Here is a 6692-nt window from a genome sequence, read left to right on the forward strand (position 1 = left end):
CGTCGTGCGATGTGCGGGGCCGGGCCGCGCCGCGCTCCCGGGCCGCCTTGCCCTCGGTAGCTCTGTTACGCGTAGGCTTTCAGAAAGCCGTGTTGGCTAGAAAGTCCTGGTGGCGAATCCCGCGGCTGCCGTGCCGGCTCCCCGGCAGCAGCGCGCGTTGGTTCCCGGTTGCGGCTCAGGCTGAGGGCAGCGAGGCCCCCCGGCCTCAGGGTTAGCGCAGCCTGCAGATAGAGGCCGGCTTCGGCACCCTGCAAACGGCCCCAGCTTAGGCCAGGCTGCTCGGCCCCGTGCCGTTCTCCGCTTTTCCTCTCCAATTCCAAATCATCAATACCCGGAGGCTTTTGTGCTGTTTTTATTTACAGGCTCTCTTCTAAATAACCGAACCGTTCGGCTCTCCAAGCGAGGACGTTCGTTGTTGCCTGGACGAGCCTCCTGCCTTTGTCCCCCTGGGCTGGGGAAAGCAGCCATAGTAAGTGCACGTATGCTTGGTGCTGAAGGCAGGCAGCCACGTGACGGCTCAGTTCCTGTGCCTGAGTAAACACTGCTGGTGCCTTTCGTCCCGCCTGGCCGCCGTGCTGCCCTGAACTGCTGCTGTGTCTCATCACGACGCCCGCTCTGTTCCCATCTGTAGAGCGTGAGCTGAGGGAACGCCAGCAGTACTGCTAGGTGCCGTTACCCAACGGCGGCTGCTGAGCTCGGCACAGCCCTTCTGCTTGTTGCACGAAGCCTGATCGCTCCGCCAGATGTAGCAGAAATGCGGCGCCGGAGCCCCTTTGTGTCGTCAAGATAAACACTCCAGCACCCCCCAGGAAGAAGCCTGTTTATGGTGTAGATCTTCACAGCAAGTAAAAAGAGTGCACGTGCGCAGCTCCCCTCCCAGCGGGGTGGCAGAGGTGCCTGGTGTGGGTGGGAGCTGCCTGCAGCTGCAGCACTGTGTTTTGTTTTGGTTACTGAGGATGGGGAACCCCCGAGGAAGCAGCTCTCAAATAGTTTCTACCAGTGACCTCATCAGTAATCGTTCTGGTTCTGTTTTTTTAATCTCATCTTCCAAGAGCGTGGCCCACAACTGCAAGTGCTTTCTTGGCATTTGCTGTTCCAGTTTGTGTCACACACCCGGCAGCCACAGGATTGCCCTCGTATGCTGAGGGTGGCCTGGGTGCCAGCAGCCCCCAGCAGAGCTCAGCTGGGCTCAGGAGCAATGAAGGGCTGGCACAGGAGCACGTGTCCAACTGCTGTTAAATAACAGCAGGAGAGATTTATTCTGAGCCTGTTAAGCTGGTCCTGTGTTCCACTTAGGCCTAGTCTTCTTTATCTCTACCCATCTTCCTCCTCCGTAAGACCTACTAAACTAGTCAAAAGCAAGGTGGTTTTGTTTTTTCTTGTCCTCCCTTTCATTAGGCTGCTCATCACACTTCACTGAAAACACTGCAAACAAGTGTCTGCTTCTCTGGTGCCTCTGAGTTAGTAGATCAGAGGGGAAATATGCTTTTTCATTTCCTAAATATAGTTGGTTGTAACTGCTTCCTTGACAGCCTTGAATGTCATCCAGGTCAAAGATCCAGCGCTGGGGAGGAAGTTAAAGCCTTTCTGTGTCATCCTGACCTTTTTATTTGAACACAGCAGCGTGGACTATCAACCTATTTCAGGGAGGGACGTTAAAAGTTCTTTGTGATAGAAAGCTAACAGCAGGAGTATGGGGAGGAGTCATTTCGTCTGGCGGTTGTTCTCCTGTTTTTCTAGGTGAGACTTGTGGGATGAGGCTCTTTAACCTGCCTGCTTTTGTTAACCCTACGCTGGCTTTTGCTCTCTGCAACTTAATTACAATACTTCAGGGAAAAGAATGTAGTTGATTGATGACTTTTATCTTTTGCTGAGGGTTGTGAGCTTTCAAATCCTACAATGAAACAAATATTCTGGTGCTGAGGAAGAAAGGGAACACTGCATGAAGGCAGAGAAATTAGGGCACTTGGGGAATGTGCTTTCAGACCTAGTTCTGCCTGTGACAGCAAGCTAAAAGGACAGTAACTCTGGGGAAGGAGCACAGTGATCCTTTGGTCCTAGCTCTGCTACTTTTTCCTTGTCTAACCCTGCCCAGCATCTGTGTCAGCCGCTCAACTGCTTTTGCAACTTCTGGGTAGCCATGCTCATCTGACTACTTCAGCTCTACAGCAACTGCCTTGTAATGGAAGGAACCATTATCTCAACCATAAGTGCAAAAATACCTGTTTGGTGTTACAGTGGGTGCAATTCCCTGTTGATTCAGCTCCCATCAGCAGGTAAAGATGGGCATCTGTATTTAGTATGTTGTACAGTGTGAATTACGACTGCTCCAGTTAAACATCAGGGCTAAATGCTGTGTGACCAGTCAAATGCCAACATCAAAGAAGCTGAGAGAATAAAGCTTCAGAAGGACTTTGATTAGAAGAACTTTACTTTAAGCGTGGCTCATGTTTCAGCTGATGTCACCTATTAACATTTTGAAGAGGAATGGTCTTGGCAAACAAGGCGAGCCACTCAGAAAGGCAGCCATGTGGGAAGCCAGCAAGGAGTACTGCTGATGCTCCTGGTGCTGCAGCACAGAGCTCCCTAACTGCACACCATCTCACTTTTCTTAAGATAAAACTACTTTCAAGCCATCTGTATGTTCCTTTTGTTAAAGGACACCCCCCACTTCAAACAAGGCCTTTCTGCCTGGGCTGCCACTAAGAAAGAAGCTGCTTACACCTGCTTTGTAATGAGGTGGTTGCTCACAGCTCTGCAAGATGCAGTCAAACCGTAAGGCTAAACTCGCGCAACAGCTCACTTGAACCAAAATGAGCCTCCTTCTGGGGGTTTCACTCCTCAGTCCAGTCTACTGTAACCAGCTGTCCCAGCCCTGAGAAGCCTCAGGAACCCACAGGGGTCCAGGACAGGGCAGTGCCAGCTAACCAGGCGCTGATTCAGCTCCCGTGCACACTATGCCCTTCACCTGTGCAGGGAGTGGCATTTTTTGACCCCTCTAGGCTTCAGGATGCTTTCATGGCTAAGAAGTCTGTTCACACGGCTCCCTGCAAGACCTCATGCCTATATGAATGCAAGGTGGAGCATGCCTAGCAGAGGATGCTTTCCAAGGGTAGTGGTCCCCCGCTGCTGGGTAAATGCCTTGTATTGATGTTTTGGGTGTGAACTTGTGACAGTCCTGCTCTAATTACTGTTTTTATGATTCCTAATGACAGGCTTTAGGTTTCCAGTTCGCTCCCGGATTTGAGCAGTGCACAGTGACAGTTGCTCGCTTGGAGCTTACTGACTTCCTCCCGTCTGTGGGTTTGGAGCTGACTTCAGCCCCCTCCCGCACACAGATGGATGCCTGGGCTTCCGAGCTCCGCGTGCTTCAGCAGCTCTCCAGGGAGTGCATTCCCATGGAGCAATCTGCTCGCTCACGGCCTCCGAGTTACAAACAAGCTACTCCTCTCCTCCTGCTCTACCCCTGCAAGCCAAGCTGAGAGGTACCCCTATCTCTCTGTCAGAGCTCTGCTCCTTCTTGCCTTTCCTAGAGATTCATAAGCCATCACTGGCAGCTGTCCTGACACACGGTTCAGTCTCTGCTGCTGTACCACTGATTCCCTCTGATCCCCTGCCTATAGCCATCTGTCACCTACCTGTCTTAAAGTTAAACTGTCTGGTATTCAGAAGTGGCTCAGATATAAAAGCTTGTAACTCAGCAGTGTGTCCCAGTCGTGCCCAAAGCCTGTGGCTGCCCAGCAGTGGGGCTGGCATGCCCTCGTGCCCACAGGAAGGAGCAGTTTCAGTGCCATGCTCTTCCATGCACGATGAGAGGAGCAGGCAGGGAAACAGTGGCAACGTCTGGCAACAGCACCAGGAAACACTAAAACTTGCAAAGATCCCAGACTGTTCCTGGAGGAATAGGTGCAATAGTTTGGGACTGGCTCAAATAAAAAGGCTATCTGCTAAAGAGATCTTTCCTTGGTCAGGAGTTTCACTGTGCTCAAGGGGCAGTCGTGGTCTTTTAAGCATGTCCTTCCTTACTGAGCCTAAGGCTTCCCTGGGTACCTGGCATTGAAGGGGAGCAGCCACCCCTGTCATCCACCAAGAATTCTCCTAAGAATACCTGGCAGAGTGACAGGGACGTGGGTAACAGAGCAATTCCACGTCTTTTTAAAAGTCTGAATTTACCTTCTGGCTGCTTCAGCTCTACATTTAATCCTTTGGTTCATTATTGATGTCAGGTCTGCGGTGGTGCAGTGGGACACCTGATTCCAGGTATCCATTCACTCAGTTTGCAAAGTGCTGAGGTGAGTCTTTGGGTGGATGGGGTCCTGTGGGAGCTTCCTGAGGTCTGTGGCTAGAGCAAGGGTGGCAAGACTGTCTCATGGGGAGATGAAAACAGGAGATGTCAGATTTCCAGCATAGCAGAGCTGAAAGGCTGAGTTGGAAACTGATTTCTCTTGGCCTTAAAAATGCACGGGTGGGACTGCTAATGCTGCTTTTTCTTCCTAACCTACTCAGGAGATAAAGCAGGGATTTCAGACTCCAATCCCGCACCTTTCCCCAGTAGTAAACACACGTAGCATTACTGAGTGATGTCATGGCTGGAGCACATCCCAGCGAGGCCAAGCCTGGATCAGGTTATATCTGTCTTCTCAGAATATTGGCTTACTCCCAGAGGAGCATATTGCCAGCTCAAGGACAGTGACTGAAGCCACCTTTCCCAAGGTCATCTCTCACACGCAGGGAGAACAGCACTTGCCTTCCCATGCACAGCGCAGCCTGAGCCGCCCACACAGGAGTCGCAGTGCATCCATGGTGATTGCTGGCTGCACACAGAGCAAAACTTCTCACCTCTCCTTCCTGGCATGGCTTCGCATTGGCACGAGCGAGGCAAGGACCCCAGCACCCCCTTCCTGGTGGCTCATCATCTGCTTGCCTTTGAGGCGCAGTGTGAAAGAGGAATAGGAATTGCGTCAACTCCAGCTATGTGGTATGTCTGAAAATAACCAGTCCTTGCAGATCTGTCACATCGAGGCCAGCATCTTCTGGCTGAGAGGGTCCCAGAAAGAGCCCCACAGACCTGAAATGCTGGTTGCTGCAGTCAGTGAGCCCACTAGGCTCGGCTAGGTGATGGTCTCTGCTGGAGCTTGGACCCATTCAGCTCTCGGTACCTTGCTTCATTAAAGCAAGGGATGCAAGTTTGCCTGTGCTGAGACTGCAGCAAAAGCATAAGGCAGGCATAACAAAACCCATTTGGTACCCTGTTGGGTCAGCATGGCAGAAGGCAGGACTGTCCAGTCTAAGCAAACTGCACGGCTTCACTTCTATTCTAATTCTATGTAATTCTATTTAAATGATGCAACTCTTAAAAATAGATAGGCTTCACTAGCAACAGGTCTAATCACAGAATCAGTAGAAGCACACTGTGACATGTCTTGAGTGAAGCTGAGGCAGTGAGGTGCATGGTGCTGGGACCCACAGCCCCTTGTTCCTGGTGTGCTTTGATGTGGCAGCTGCATCCCATGTTTTCCTGCTGGAAATCTCACTCGTCTCTGCTCTGTCTGCACAGCCTGTGCTAGAAGGAGCCTTCCCCAGCAGTCAGCATTTCTGAACAAGCCATTTCCTCCTCCAAACATAGCTGAAGTGTAAATGACCTCCCAGCGAGTGTCCCTCTGCATGGCAGGTGGAGATGTGACACCCCCCTCCATCAGGCGCCCAGCAAAGAACGACAGCATAGGCTGGCACAGCACACGCCCTGCTGGAGCTTCTGCTATCATTCCCCAACCTGAGGGACGCCTCAGGGCCACCGCGGCTCTGCAGCACCCATCTCGCCGTTGGCTTCGCGTGTGTCGGACCTGGGCTCCTCGCAGCCTCGAAGGAACCAGCCGAGGGTTCTGCACGGTGTGTGGGTGAGCCTCTCTGCGGGCAGCAGTGTGTCGGGGGAGCCCAGAGCCAAGGTGGGCGGCAACGCGGCCTTGGAGCAGCTCAGCCTGCCGGCCGTGCCTGGTGGCTGCACGGAGCGGTGTCCCCAGCTGTCACCACCGCCAGCTATGGCCAACCCCTATGGATTAATTGCAACCTGTTTAATTTTGCGTCTGTAAATTAAGCTGTTTGACGATTAAGCCAGAGATACAGGGAGACTTCCAGGAGTGAGGGGGACATTAACATGCTAATAGACCTTGCTGGTGGAAGGTTTGCTTGGATACATCCCAGGGGGCAGATGACAATTAACGTCCTGAGAGACTCTTCTAGAAAGAGGATGCTAATTCGGGCCTGCTGGGAAGGAAGAGATCCTTCACACAGATAATTATTTATTATTATTTTATGTAGCCCCGCAATCTGCAATTCAAGAACGCCTGACACACGTCAGATGGGCGAGCCGGGAGAGCCAACAACGCCGACAACATCGAGAGCCAGAGCCAGCAGAGGGGGGGAGGGCCAGAAACTGCAGAAACCAGGAGAAAAGCAGCAGAGAAGAAACGCGTCCTCCTGCAGGAGGCCCGTCGGAGGCAGCCGGTGTTCGCGGAGCTCTGAGCTGCAGTTCGGTGCATCCGAGCACAGCAAGAGGTTCTCGTGGCAGCGGGGCTGAGGGCACCCGGCTCGGTACGCGGAGCAGTCAGCGGGGATCTCCCTCAGGAACCGCGTGGCCCCGCTCCGCTTTCCTCCCCCCGGCCCGCCGCTCCCCGTTGCCGCGGTAACCGCGC

The sequence above is a fragment of the Meleagris gallopavo genome, chromosome 13 (genome assembly GCF_000146605.3).
Source record: "Meleagris gallopavo isolate NT-WF06-2002-E0010 breed Aviagen turkey brand Nicholas breeding stock chromosome 13, Turkey_5.1, whole genome shotgun sequence".
NCBI classification, from domain to species: Eukaryota; Metazoa; Chordata; class Aves; order Galliformes; family Phasianidae; genus Meleagris; species Meleagris gallopavo.